The sequence below is a fragment of the Prinia subflava genome, chromosome 5 (genome assembly GCF_021018805.1).
Source record: "Prinia subflava isolate CZ2003 ecotype Zambia chromosome 5, Cam_Psub_1.2, whole genome shotgun sequence".
Classification (NCBI taxonomy): domain Eukaryota; kingdom Metazoa; phylum Chordata; class Aves; order Passeriformes; family Cisticolidae; genus Prinia; species Prinia subflava.
The window spans coordinates 2,745,353-2,760,282 of record NC_086251.1 but is presented as its reverse complement, the minus strand read 5'-3'; the positions used below and the strand labels follow the sequence as shown (position 1 = coordinate 2,760,282).

Genomic DNA, 14,930 nt, shown 5'->3' with positions numbered 1-14,930 from the left:
AAAGGCAACCTGCTTAAACACTACTACTGCAAAACAAGGCAAATCCAGCAAAAAATATTCCTTAAAATAGAGCTACAACTCCCATACCATAGCAATATGCTCCTTCCCACTGTTCTTCATGAAACATTTCTTCTTCTTTTAATTCTGGAAGAGTAACACATGTATTTGGGGTTTTTTTGCAATGCTGAAACCCAAAAACTGATGCAGTTTCCAAACACACAAAAGGGTGCCCAAGTGTGCAGTACTGAAAATCCTGACTCCTGCAGGCACAGTTACTCCATCCAGCACTGTGCCAGCTGCAGGGCTGGTCAGAAATGCCACGCAGGGTTTGCCAGGACAGGGCAGGAGCAGATGGCCCTGCCCAGTGGAGCAGTGTTGGGGGTTAGATTTGGTTTTTTTTTCTTCTCACAGAATTTTTTCCCATAAGTTTCCAAGAAGCCTTAATGACTACTTAGTCAGAACAAAAAGGGGTACTTGAGGGATATGGCAGCACGAGGCTACACCTATTGTTTCTGAGTCCCTGGGAGTGTCCCTCAGAGGGGAGAGATGATGAGCTTTGGGAAAGGCAAAAAGACAGATCTGGGGAAGGGGGAGGCACTCTTGCTCTCAGCGCCGAGGAGGACGGTCAAGCTGCCCTCTGCCTCTGCCTCGTCCTGGGAAATCTATCGTCATCTGCTGTGTACCCGGGAATCCTGAACTCGCTTTCTCCGGCCTCCCCCCACTGCCGCTGCTTCTTCGGAGCTTTGAGGTTCCACTGCTACTCTGTAGCCCTGCACTGCCCAGCCCTGCTGGGACACCCCTGCCGCTCCAGCTGCCAGCGCAGAGCTCCTCATCTCATCCACGGGTCTGGGACTTTCCTTCCTTCTAGCTCGGCCTCTCGGAGCCCTGCAGGGGCACCGAGATCAAACTGCTCTGGGCTTTTGTAAAAGAAAGCCCTCAAGGTTCTTGGCTCTGTTTATTATTGATGCTGTAGTTGTTGTTTGTTTGTCGTTTTGTCATATATACTAGTAAAGAACTGTTATTCCTACCCCCATACCTCTGCCTGAAAGGTCCTTTAAATTTTTTTTAATCGGAATAATTTGGAGGGAGGGGATTTGAATTCTCCATCTCTAGGGAGGTCCTGCCCCTTCCTAGCAGATATCTGTCTTTCAAACCAAGACAAGCAGGGAGCTCTCCACACCTCCAGACCCACCCCAGGGCTCTGGCCATGCCCTGGCCCTGGGCACACGGTGCTGCTGCAGGAGTCACTGCCCAGGGCCCTGTGCCACCTCCACGTGTCACACAGGCACAAGGCTGAACCAGCCACCTCAGCCCATTTGATGGTTGGCATCATGTCAAAGCAAAAACAAACATCATTGAGGAGCAGCAAAAACCTGACCTCCAGTCACTGCTTAAGCAATCTGTATTGCTGCTGCAAATCCCAAACCCAAAACTGTTTTCACAATAGTGACTCAAACCTATCATTTACTTGCCTGTTGAAGGATCTCAAAAGCTCTGTGCTACTGTAAACTGTAAAAAATAAACTGTCTCCCCCCTACCTTTTCCACAAAACCAAACATTACAGGGAAGAATTTTCTTTATTTTTTCCTTAGCAGGATAGATTTTCTGCTTAGCAGCACAGATTTTACATGAAGTACTTCCTGGTGTTCAAAATATTAATTCTAGTGTTACATACATCCAACACCAAGAAAGATGAATCACAGACATTTCCCCCACTACTTTCATTCAATTATTGATTGCTCACACTCTGGCAAGGTATCAATTGTCCCCACAGCTCAGGACCCTCCTTGGCTCGTGGGTGCAGGGATTTGGTCACCCCACGGGGCAGCCTCCTGTCACACCCCTCGGCACAGACACCTCAGTCTCCCTTCCCCTGCACACACAGCTCATGGAAACAGTGTCAGGGCTCAGGGCAAGGTATGCTCTACTCCCATCTCCTGAAACCAGCTGGGGAGGGGTTTGTTTTTCTTTATCTCTTCCATGACCCATCCCTCGTAACTCCAAGGGGGAGGGAGTGGGTGTCTTCTGTTCATGTCCAGCTGTTAAACCAGCTGGGGCAGGGTTCTTTATCCCTTCCAGGACCCAGCCTCCCTCCAGGGGATCTCTGCTGTCCATGGGCCATGGAGGCTCACTGCAGGGCTGATACAATTCCATCATCCATGGGAGATGCTCCACCCAGGGGAGGAGCCCAGCATTCCCACCTGGATAAACCCTGGCATTCAGAGCCCAGCACAGCCTGTGTGCACTGCATTCCCACCTGGATAAACCCTGGCATTCAGAGCCCAGCACAGCCTGTGTGCACTGCATTCCCACCTGGATAAACCCTGGCATTCAGAGCCCAGCACAGCCTGTGTGCACTGCATTCCCACCTGGATAAACCCTGGCATTCAGAGCCCAGCACAGCCTGTGTGCACTGCATTCCCACATGGATAAACCCTGGCATTCAGAGCCCAGCACAGCCTGTGTGCACTGCATTCCCAGAGGAAGGCAGGACCCATCTCACCCCACTGCACCTTCAGAGGAAACTGCCCCTGCTCCAGAATCATCTCTGCTCCAACAGAGCCACATCTGGCACTGCAGGAGGCTGGACTGCACTGCTGCCAACACCCTGAACAACAGGGAGTCAGATCATGCTCTGTCACAGTTTCTGTCAGCGTTTTGTGTTCTGACTCTGTCAGGGTTTTTTCTGGTTTTGTTCATTTGTTTTTTGTACTACTACATTTTTAATATTCCTAGTAAAGGACTGTTATTCCTATTCCCATCTCTTTGACTGAAAGCCCCTTAATTTCAAATCATCATAATTCAGAGGGAGGGGGTTTACATTCTCCATTCCAAGGGAAGCTCCAGCTTTTCCCTGGCAGACGCCTGTCTTTCCAAACCAAGACACACAGCAAGTGATGAGCACCAAAACATCAGCATTCAGCCCCAGAATGAGGGCAGGAGTTCACATGCTGAGTTCTTGGTCACCTAAATCAGGTCTCTTGTTTAACCTCCCCAAACTGCAGCAGCTGCAGCTGAGGCACAGCCCCATTTTCCAGGCTCTGGAAATGAAACACTGCCAGCTGCACTCACACTCCTCCATCACTGACATCTGTCCAGCAGGAGCCACCAGCTCCATCTCCTCCTGCTGCCCAGCAAACAGCTCTCAGCTGGCAGCGAGTTCTGACTGCTGCCAGCTTGGGATGAATCAGGAATGATGGCCTGGAGGCAAAACACTTTGTGTACCACTGCAGACACCTTAAACTACCTCACTCCTGCATTTCTGTTGTTTCAGTTGCAGGGCCACTTGATGAAGTGAATTTTAAGCAGTCAGGAGCAGCAATATATGAAAGATAAAAGCCAGGAAAAATCCTCCCACCTGTCTTGTTATCACAGCACTGAGGGCTGGAGCCCTTGGGAAACACTCAGGTGCTGACGTGTGCTCACACTGATCTGCCTGCAGACTATTTTTAATGGGCTTTTGGAGCGTGGCTTTGAGGGGTTCTGCTCCTGCATATCTAATAATTTTCTAGCATAAAAAGAAAAGGAATGAGAAGATGTCTGCAAAGAAAGCAACAACGTCAAACCAGCGACCAATTCGCTCCAAAATTAACCTTATGCACTGCCCTTCATCTCCAGCTCCCTCACTACACTTCTCTTTATTCCCCCAAGGGGAAAGGAGAGGATTAAAAGTCTCAGAGGTGAAGGAACTTGAACTTTGATTCATTGCAAGAAAGGCCCACATTGCTGTAACCAAAAATATGAGAATAGCCAGAGATAAAAAGAAAATTCACCATCTATATGAAAACACTGCCATGAGAGAATATCTCAAAAGGAGACTTAGGAGTTCAAGTGGTGCCTTGACTATAAATAGAAGAATTGACAAAAACTGGCACTGGGTTGCTGCAGAAGTTCCAGAGCCCAGGAAGAAAAAGCCTGGGCCTAACAAAGGAAGCAGACATTTTTTAAAAATATTCTGTCTCTTCAAACTTGGTTCATTTATTTAACTGACTTTTCCATCTTCAAGGGTTACATTTTCCATAAATCCTTTCAGCATTTGAGATTTTCTTTTACCTCTGCAGTATTAGCCTGCTACTATTACCTGCATTTTCTTTAGAGAGAATAATATTGAGAGCTCAAAACTAGCAGCAGAATTTTCTTATTAAAGCCTGGAGGGCAACACTAAATCTCTTGCTCTGGACCACAGTGCTACAAATACTTGTAAAAGGTGAGGTATTCATCACAAAAAGCTTTGGGTTTTCACTTAATGTTGTTAGAGTAAAACCATAAAGCACACAGTGGTATCCATCAGCTCAGCTGTAATGAACTCAAATTGTGATTCATGTGTATGGATTGCTCATCACATTTGAAATATTAAAGCTCCTCTTCCCGTGGTCTTTGGAGATGACAAAAACACATGATTTATGCTTCTCTCCAGGCTGGTGCAGCAGTTTGTTTATCTTTTACTAAGGTGTACTTATGGTCTTTACAATGAGGCCTGACGCAGCACAATCCTCCCGAAGGTATCACCAGCCCCACCCGCACCAGCCCCCCCTGTGCAGCCACAGAGACACTGGGGGGGCCTCAGCTTCCAGCAGGGACTGCTGTGCCAGGCCTGGGCAGGGACTGGCACCCCCTGGGCTCAGCTTCCAGCAGGGACTGCTGTGCCAGGCCTGGGCTCAGCTTCCAGCAGGGACTGCTGTGCCAGGCCTGGGCAGGCACTGGCACCCCCTGGGCTCAGCTTCCAGCAGGGACTGCTGTGCCAGGCCTGGGCTCAGCTTCCAGCAGGGACTGCTGTGCCAGGCCTGGGCAGGCACTGGCACCCCCTGGGCTCAGCTTCCAGCAGGGACTGCTGTGCCAGTCCTGGGCTCAGCTTCCAGCAGGGACTGCTGTGCCAGGCCTGGGCAGGCACTGGCACCCCCTGGGCTCAGGAGTCTCCTCAGCAGCCACAGGGACAGGGCTCATCCCCAGCACAGAGCTCCCCTCACAGCCCTGCTCACACCCCACAGCCCCTCAGGCACCCCCTGCTCTCCCTGCAGCCAGGAGTGCCCTGAACCAGGGCACAGTGACCCAGGACAGCTCTCCTGGGCTGGGCCAGGGCACCCAGCAGGGCTGGGAGTGCCCTGGGCTCAGACACAAGGACAGGAGCTCAGGGGAGCTGCCTGCTCAGCCCTGACAGGGACACCTCACACCAGCCCAGGGGGAGGGAAGGCAACACAAATGGGCTTAGCCCAGGCCAAGGAAAGAGGATTTCTCACCTGCACATGAACTTCACAAACTGTCCAGAGCTCTGAACTCTGCTCATGCCTGCCTCAGAGTCCTGTCACTAAACATCTGTCATGTTTAAAGACCACAGTGGGACACCAGACCTCAGCCAGAGCAGCTCTTGGCTGTTTGTCCTCTCCAATCAGTCACATCTAACCAAAATCATTCCAGCTCTAAAGAAGGCACTGGAGCTATTAATGGCAAAGGGGTTTTGTCCATTCAGCCCCAGGTGAAATGGAGCTGTTGTTTTTTAAACTGTTATCCTGTAATAACCACGAGGGAACAATTGTGAAACAAAGCCCTCTCTGCCTCTGCAATTGTACACCACTCGTCCCTGCACTCAACAATAATCCCTTTACACATCAGGAGTGTCATCACCTCTTGTTTGGGGCTTCATCTTCACTTTAACTGCTCAAAGACACTAACATACAAACCAAAACAAAATGAAGCAAGCTATGAGGTGTTCCAGAGCACTCAGAGATTAGGGATTTTTATCAGAATCAATTACTCCATTTGCAACTGTCTCCCCCTTACTCACTTTCCAGCTGGGGACTAGACTTACCAAACTAAATTAGAATTTTCAGTAACTCTGTAAGGAAGCAAAGGCAGAAAATCAAAACCAGGGGGGAAACCCCAGCTTTGCACAAAGCTCTGATGTCTAATTCATGATGATTAATATGGGGGAGGATTCCCCTCCTCTCTTTTTATTCACGTCAGTTCTATGCATTGACTTGAATTCTACTAGACCCTGGGCTACACAACCAGGATTTTTAAAAATGTGAAATCAAACAGTGTTACTATTTAAGTCATGTCAGATCTTACAGTAAGTTCACTAGCTGATGGAATCCTATCAGTGAAGTTTCCAGAACAGCAGAGCACAGCAGTAGTGGAGCATGAGACAGGTCCTACAATTCTGGCCACCTTATGCTATGCAAAATGCACAGGTGCCATTTTCACTGCACTGCCTCAGCTGCTCCTCCTTCATTAGATTGATCTGCTCTCAAAATTCTCCCTGATCCTGTCCTCTCCTGCTCTCATCTCCTTTCCCCTGTCCAACTCACTGCAGCCCCACTTGCTTTTCTGTTTTTCCTTTCCACCCTCCCCTGCCTGTCTCCTTTCTCACCCATCTCACACACCCCACACCTGGTTTTTACCTTTACCACGGCCTGGGGTCCCAAACTGTGCCCCAGAACCCTCAGGGGCCACAAAGCCCCAGACACAGCAGCCAGCAGCTCCCAGGAGCTGGCAGCAGCTCAGCCTCCCCAGCTGCCTGAGCAGGGGATGAATTCCTGGCACTAAACGTTCAGGGCAGCCCTAAAACTGTGTGCCAGCTTCCCTGGCAGCAATTCACCTCCTCCAGGGCAGGGCACAGCACAGCTCTGCCCTGGGGATGAGCTGCTGCCACTCAGGGCCAGGGAAAGAGCCCAGAACAAGAGCAGAGAAGCCAAAGAGAAAAGTCCCTGTCAGCAAGGCTGAGAAATATTACCCCGATGTCATTAGAGAACTGACTGGTGAAAAATGCCTTCATAAATGAGGGCTGGGGCAGCATCACCTGGAATCCAAAGGCAGTAAAACCACTCTCAATAGAATAATATCAGCAGTATTATCACTGTGACTTTTAGAGCATCATTAAAATGGGGCAGCCTCCTCCTCTGGGCACAGCATCAAAGTGCTTTACATTGATACACCCACGTTATGGTCAGGACAGGATATCAATATCCCAAATCTGTTCTCTGCCTGTTTAACTGCCCCTCCAGGGATGGACACTGCACAACCATCAGGTTAAACAACTCAACAAATCCATATTGTAAAGCACACACTCACATGCAGATCACCCCTGAACAGTCACACTGTGCAGTGCAGACCAGCCCAAACCATCACAGCTCTCCTGGGAAGGACAAAAGCAAAGACTCGAGGGAAGGCACCTCCCTGGTCTTTATTCCAGCAGCACTAAGCTTAAATACTTTTACCACTCACACTCAGGGAAGCAGCTGATCATTCTCAAGAAGAGATCACAACATTCTGCTGCCTTTTTCTCAGCTACAGCAGCAAACTGCCCGGAACGTGGTTGTTTGCTAAAATCTGTCCTAGGGAAGCCTTAGATGTTAAAATATTGCCTAGGTACAAAACAATCCCCCACTCCATCCTTGTCATTCCTTACAATAATAGACAAGTCTTCAGCCTCTTTACTTAAGGCTAGGACTTTTTTTGCTCAAAAACAAACAAACAAACAAACCAACCAACAAACCCCCCAATAACTGATTTCCACAGCCTGGATCTCCAGTGATCTGTCCAACTCCCTGACTCTCTGGAGTCAGAGAATTTCAGCTGTAGTCTTTTCTGGTCATCACTCCTCAAAACAATACAATCCTATCCTGAAAGGCAGCACTCAGCTCTTTAAATCTTGCTGTTCAAACTATTCGGGGTCCCTCTCTGCAAGAAGTTCTTCCTTTATTATGCTACTAAATTCTGCTTCTCTCTAGGGAAAACTGAGAATTTGCAGTTCCTCTGTGCTTTCATCATCACACTGGCAAATTGTGCGCACTGCTTTGGTGGGATGGTCCCAGAAAACCCTGAGATCTCTTAGAATAAAACCACTTTATTTAAATTGAAGTTTTCCTAAAAAGATCGTTTCAGTCAGTTCAAAAGCTGCCAGTGATGTGTTAACATGAAAGAAAATATAAGTACTGTGGTGTTGTTTTTGACAGAAAGGAGCTGTTTTCTTAACCCTAAGTGCATTCATTTGATAAATACATTAATAGAAAATGTTCACAGACTTACTCCTTTTTTTAAAAATGTTTGCAGCTGCAGCTCTTAGGGAAGGTTGATCACTTATTCATAAGGGGTCTCTGACAGTTGCAAATAAGTTACTTTAAAAAACATGCAGCCAGAATTCACATATGATAACACAGCTTAAGAGAACACAGACTAAAAATAATCACAGAAAGCAGAAGGAAACATTTGGGGAAACAGGTTTTGGCTAACAGCAGCAGCTCAGTCATTTGCTCCAATGTGCCAAAGTAACCAGGAAAAACAAGTCAAAATTCTGCCTGTGCTGCTGCAGCAGCTGCTGTGATGTTCAGAACTAAGTGAAATTAAAAAAGAATGCTTCATCTGGGATTACTCAAGCCTTTTAATTATTTTCCTTCTCATTATTCTTTGAAACTGCACTGTTATTCCTATTCAGAATGCACACAGCAGAACAGGCTGCTGAGGAGTGTGCCTGAGTGGGTGTGAGGATTTTCCTTTACAGACTCTGCTCCATTTGCTCTTCCCCTCAGTGGCTCACGAGAGGCCACGTCCCAAGCAAGCCCCTGCTCATTTTGGGAGTGTGCCTGGCCAGCAGAATTCAGGACTTGGACCCAATCAGGGGCACCTTCCCTGCTCTCCCTGCTCCCTTGGCCCTTTGGACCCCACAGAGGCAGAGCAGCCTTTAGGAGCCTCTGCTGGGAGGGATTTGTGCATTCTGAGGAACATTCATTGCATCCTCTCGTGAACATTGGGGCAGAGAGGGACTCTGACACCCCCAGGGATTTTAACACCCTCAGGAACACCAGCAGCTGCTCCAAGAGAGAATTCTGTATTTCAGGGAACCACCTGGTGTCCTTCAGAGAGGAAACAAGAGAAGCACGATGACGACTGCTGCTCTTGAACTGCTCTAAGTGCTCTGGAAAGAGCAAGGGGTGAGGGCAGGTGGGCTGGGAGGAACCCTGAGAAACTGCTTCATTCTGAGGCTGCAAACTGGCAGGGGTGGGTTAGATCAGACACTGGGAAGAAATCCTGCATGTGAGGGTGGGGAAGCACGAGCAGCACGGCCAGAGCAGCCCCAACCCTGGGAGTGTTCCCTTGGGAGGGTCCTGTCCATGGCAGGGGCTGGAAATAGGGGCTCTGTAGGGCCCCTGCCAGCCCAAACCATCCTGAGACTGGATGGAACTTTTGGGATAAAACCAGAGCAGCTGAACTGCAGTGGAGATTAGCCCACACAGACAGGGAATGGCCCTATAATCCTATATAAACTGGGGCTGGCCCTACAAGCCCCACACACCCTGGGGCTGGCCCTATAAATCCTATATAAACTGGGGCTGGCCCTACAAGCCCATATAAACTGGGGCTGGCCCTACAAGCCCCACACACCCGGGGCTGGCCCTACAAGCCCACACACACTGGGACTGGCCCTATAAATCCCACACGCCCTGGGGCTGGCCCTATAAATCCTATATAAACTGGGGCTGGCCCTACAAGCCCACACACACTGGGACTGGCCCTATAAAATCCCACACGCCCTGGGGCTGGCCCTATAAATCCTATATAAACTGGGGCTGGCCGCACAAGCCCACACACCCTGGGTCTGACCCTACAATCCCACAGAAACTGGGGCTGGCCCTACAAGCCCACCCGCCCTGGGGCTGGCCCCACAAGCCCCACACTAACTGCAGCACTTTGCTTCCCCTGGCTGGAACCCAGCACAGAAACCTCCCCAAATGACTCCAGGGAACGAAGGGGGAAGAGTTCTATATAATAATAAATCCAACTGCACTGCCCTCCCTTGGCACTGCTCTCCCTCAGTGCCCCTCTTTCACCATCTCTCTTCCTCAAAGCCTCTTCATGCACAAGAATTCTTCCTAAATCCAACTACTCTATGCTCAGCTGGAGGAGTTTCCATTACAGGAGTCCCCTACAAATGAAAGGTTCTGCTGCCACTGCTCACAAATACATCACTGCCATTAGAAATCAAAGCAAATTCATCCCCTCATTGCCAGGAAAACAGCTCTGCTCCCTGCAAGGACTGCTCCTACTTCACTGCATCAGTGTACTCCCAAAGCCAGGCTGACCTGGGCTTTGATTTCACTCAGGAAAGAAACTCCAGGGTCTCAGCAAGCACTGATGAAATAAATTCTGCTACCCACAAAGGAATGCAAGAGCTCTGTAACAAATTCACCTCCTCAGTTCTTGTCACTTTTTAATCTTTCCAAGCCCTCTGAGAGATACCAGAGGATGCTCACACACAGGGAGGGTGAAGGGAAGAGGTGAGGTGCTGTTTTTCTCTCATCTCCCATTTACCTGCATTAGCCAAGCAGTACCACACACTGAAATAACTGTCCATTCCCATTCAGCTCACACCTTCCCTTCTGCAGCCCCTCCATCTGATTTCACTCATGGCTGGGGTTGAACAATGGATTACTGTACCAAAATGAGCAGTTCTTTCCTCATGCCATTACACTCAGGGTAATTCTATTAAATATCTCACTCCATCAGCACGTGCCTCATGCCACCACTCACCACTCTCTATTTTTGCCCAGTGCTCTCACCCAGTTTGTCCCCTTTGCAGACACCCTGCCACATGGACTGGCTGCCTCCTTCACACACACACAGGAGCCATCTCCAAATGATCAATTGTACAGGGCTGCCCATGCCATTGATCCAGAATCCCTGTGCCCACAGCAACATTTCACTGTGGCATTTTGAAGGATGCTGCAGCTCTCTGAGAAAATTAAATGCTTATAAAACTGCAGGGAGGTTTTTTGGGGTGGTGTCTTTACCATGTCCCAGAAAACCTAGAGCCCCTGGACAACTTCTGGTCTAGTATTGTAGAATGATTTTAGGTGTACCTTGTTATAATAAGTGAGACAGATAACATGTTAGCAGCAACAACCATATCAAATTAATACTCCACAACTTTGCACTGCAGTGTTTTATCACTCCAGGACTGTTTGTGCAGTACACAGGGAACAGAACAACCTTGTCCCGTGCTGCCAACGCCACCTGTGCCCCTTCTCCTCTATTCATGGCCTTCATTTTCCTCACTATTCTCTCCACATCTTTCCAACAATTCATTATTCTACTGTTTCCCTCACAGCCCTTTCCCCTGCCCAGCCCTGCTGGAAAATCCCTGAGGGAACCCTGAAGGGGCAGACTCATCCCCACTGCTGAGCTGGCAGCCCCTCCTCACTGCCACACACCTCAAACCAGGGGTTCCACACCACAGAGCATTCACTGGGTTCATTTCAGGGGCCCAGAGTATTCCCTGCTCATCAGGTTCCACTGAGGAGCAGAGACAAATATCAAATACAGATAAAGAAATTAGGGATCCTTGCAGAACAGTTCCTTTCCCAGGATCCCTCAGAGCCCTGCTAAACACATTTTTGTGTTCCACATCCTTGCTATGCAACCTCATCTTATTGTTTGTGCCTTTTAAATTTAATTTCATCTGTAATGTAACAATAAACAATGAAACATCAGCAGAATAAAACCACCTAATTTTAGCTATTATAAATATTTTTCCCTACAAACACAATCCTAATTGACATAACTGAAAAGTGCAAGATGCCTCTCTCACCCAAGCAAATGTGATAATCAGGTGTGATTTATAGCACCAGTCACTAAAAGAGGCATTTCTGGTTGGAGAGTGCAGCAGCACTGCCTTCCTCAGGCATAACCTGAGGTGAAATAAGTAAGAGAGGGAGGGGGGAATCCAACAGCTGACCACAAAAATATTCCTTACCTGCAACCTCAAGTCCTGCCTCATCACTCAGTATAAATTGTATTTTAATTGCTTTGCTTTTGGCTGTGACACTGAACTGGTGATTTCATGCTTTCCCCTTTGATAACATGTTCAGCTGCAGTTAAAAAAAAGCAGAAATTGGAACACTCACGTCCTGGATATTTCATTTCTAGTAACTCTTCACCTGAATCCCTGCCCAGCCCAGCACCCCAGGGAGTTCTGCAGTGCCTGTTTCACACACATTTCCCCACCAGTGCCCTGCTGAGGAAGGCACTCCCAGATCCCCTGGGCTCCTCCAGGGCCAGGGCTCAGCACAGAGGATGAGCAGAGGGGCAGGGCCAGGGGAGCTGCCTGTGAGGGGGTGCAGCCTGCCCCAGGCTCTGCTGGAGCCCCTGGAGGGGCACATCCCTCCCTGCTGCCAACAAGCTCCCTGAGCCCCCAGAGCAGGGTTTAATTTGTGCTGCACAGCACCCCTGGGGCACAGGCTGGAACAGGGGCAGCATTCTGATGGGATTTGGGACAGGGAATCCCTGTTTTACTGCCAGCACCATCACCTCAATTTCAGAGATGCTATCAGCAGTCAGACCCAACTCCAGCACGGCCAGGCTGCCTTTGGCCAGTTCTTCCCAAACCCAGCAAAACTCCCTGTAAAACACAGCCCTGCACAGCAGGGCAGTGGCAGAGACACACTGAACACAGGTTAGAGTGATCCTTGAGAAAGGCAGCAGAAGGGCCAGAAATCACTGATGGATTGCTGAGAGCCCAGAAATGGGCTGTGAACCAACACTGAACAGTCTCTGTGTGTGTGTGTGCACTTATTTCTGCACTGCAGGGGGAGGGGATCAACAGAGATCTCACCCTGAAGGGGGAGAAACAAGAGGAGGCTTCAATGAGCATTACTGAGCACAATTGCTGTGCTCTGACTCAGATTTTTAAGGTAGATTAAACTCAGTTTAAAAGCAAAAGACTAACTCCTAAATTGCTGTTGGTGAAACCTTCATGTGTTCTGTCTCTGCAGAGAACCATTATGAAAACCATGTGAGATTCCATCAGCAATATAAAGAGAGAAACTTATATAAATATCTAATGCACTTTCACCATCTTGATTAAGCAGCAAATTCTGCCCTGATTTCACTGCTCATTCTACGTTAGTTGTAAATAAACAACTAAGAGAAAAAATAAGGACAGCAGAACCGGACAAGCTGTGGATAGAAAGGCAATACCAAAAATCTGTGCAAAATACTCCTCACCCCAAAGGCTCCCAGGGCTTTCCCCTCCCTGCAGGGACATTCCAGGCTGCTGTTCCCTTTTTATTAACAGCACTGTGGCCTGGTCACACCGTGGCACACAGCATGAGGTCACCCCAGAGCAAAGCCAGGCAGGACACTGCAAACACACTGCCACTGCAGGGACTGGGACACACATGGAGGGATCATTGCCAAAGCAAACCTGCTCCACATGAACTCACCAGATTAGAGAATAAAGACCCTGCTTGGGAGAGTCTCTGAGATTGCTCCTGCACCAAAGTTCTCATGTTTGTAAATGAAAAAGGTTCTGAGAACACACATCTCTTGTCAATGCAAATCAAGATGCCTGTACCAGCATACAATGGGAAATATAATTTTGTAGAGTTTCTGAGAATACAAATCTCTCGTCAATGCAAATCAAGATGCCTGTACCAGCATACAATGGGAAATATAATTTTGTAGAGTTTCTGAGAATACAAATCTCTTGTCAATGCAAATCAAGATGCCTGTACCAGCATACAATGGGAAATATTAATTTCTGGCTGCCAAGCACAGAACAGAGCAGGCAGGCAGGGCTGGGACTTGGCCCCCCAACACTCCAGGCTGCTGCAGATCCCCACGTGAAGCCCGAATCCCAGACACAAATGTGTCAAAAACAGTAATTCACACTTCACACTTGAGTAAGTTAAGGTGCACTGCTCCACTAACCTGTGCCCTGTGCACGTGTCCCTATCCCAAATATCCTTGGCTCTCCTGCCCAGCAGCAGTAAAAAAATCCCCTCCAGAAAGGCAGTGAGCACTAAACCCTCCCTTTCAGCCCCAGGAGGAACCACAGCCCTTCCAGGGCTGCTAAAACAGGAGGGAAGGGAGAAAACACTGCCTGCATTTCCTTCCTTGGATGGCTGCCCCTGGATGGAAAGCAAAGGGAGCACCTCAAAAAGCTGGAGAGAAACAAGGCTAAAAACAACAACACAACAAAGACATTTCCTTCATGTTTGGGAAGAGATGAAACTGAGCTTTAGAGGGAAGGAAGGGCCTGAATGTTACCATACACACACACGTTAGAGAGCAATGTGAACAGGCTAAAGCTCCTGCTGAGGGGTTTAACACAAGGCTGAGTTGACTGTAAAGGAGAAAACCACAAAACATTTCATTTCCACAGCAGTCCCAATCCAAAGGTGCCCATCCTCAAAACCAACAGTTTTAGAACAGCTCCTGCTGCTGAGAAAGCAAAGAAAGAGAATTTCAGAATTTATACACAGCCCCTGGGGATGCAGAGATCCCCCCAGAGCCCCTGGGGATCCCTGGGGATGCAGAGATCCCGCCACAGCCCCTGGGGATCCAGAGATCCTCTATTGCTTGGGGCATGGATGTAGAAGGATCAGGAGCAAGGTTCAGAGAGGGAAAGGGGGGGATGGAGAGATTTAACTTAGTTCCTCTTTCTGTTATCCTGCTCTGATTTGATTGGCAGTAAATTGAATTTATTTCCTCGAGCTGAGTCTGTTTTGCCTCTGATGTTAATTGCTGGCTGATCTCTCCCTGTCCTTATCCCAACCCCTGAGCTGTTGCTGGATTTTCTCTCCTGGGCTCTGAGGAAGGCAGTGATAAAGCAGCTTGGCACTCACCTGGCAGGTGGCCAAGGTCAACCCACTTCATCTACAATCAAGATTCTATTTCCTTTGGCATGCAAAAAATAATGTAATCAATTTTATCACCATGTTTGTTATGCCCTATGTACTGAAGAATGAACAATCATTTATTATGGTAAGGAAAATGAAGAGTTTCCCAGTCTCCACTCCACTTAAGCACCTTAAGAATGGTGCTGGTAACTCATTTAACAGCTCACAGGTACCATTTTAATTAACCAGGCACTGGTTTTCATTAAGATGAGTGAGGTACTGACATCTTTTGAGTCACAAACCCATCATTTAACACAA

General features: G+C 48.5%; 1 protein-coding gene across 1 annotated transcript in view; it reads right to left on the bottom strand.

Moving 5' to 3' along the window:
• The window catches only part of NELL1 (neural EGFL like 1), a 206,558-nt gene that overhangs the window by 87,243 nt on the left and 104,385 nt on the right, over positions 1 to 14,930 (bottom strand). The gene's annotated exons all lie outside the window — the stretch shown is intronic.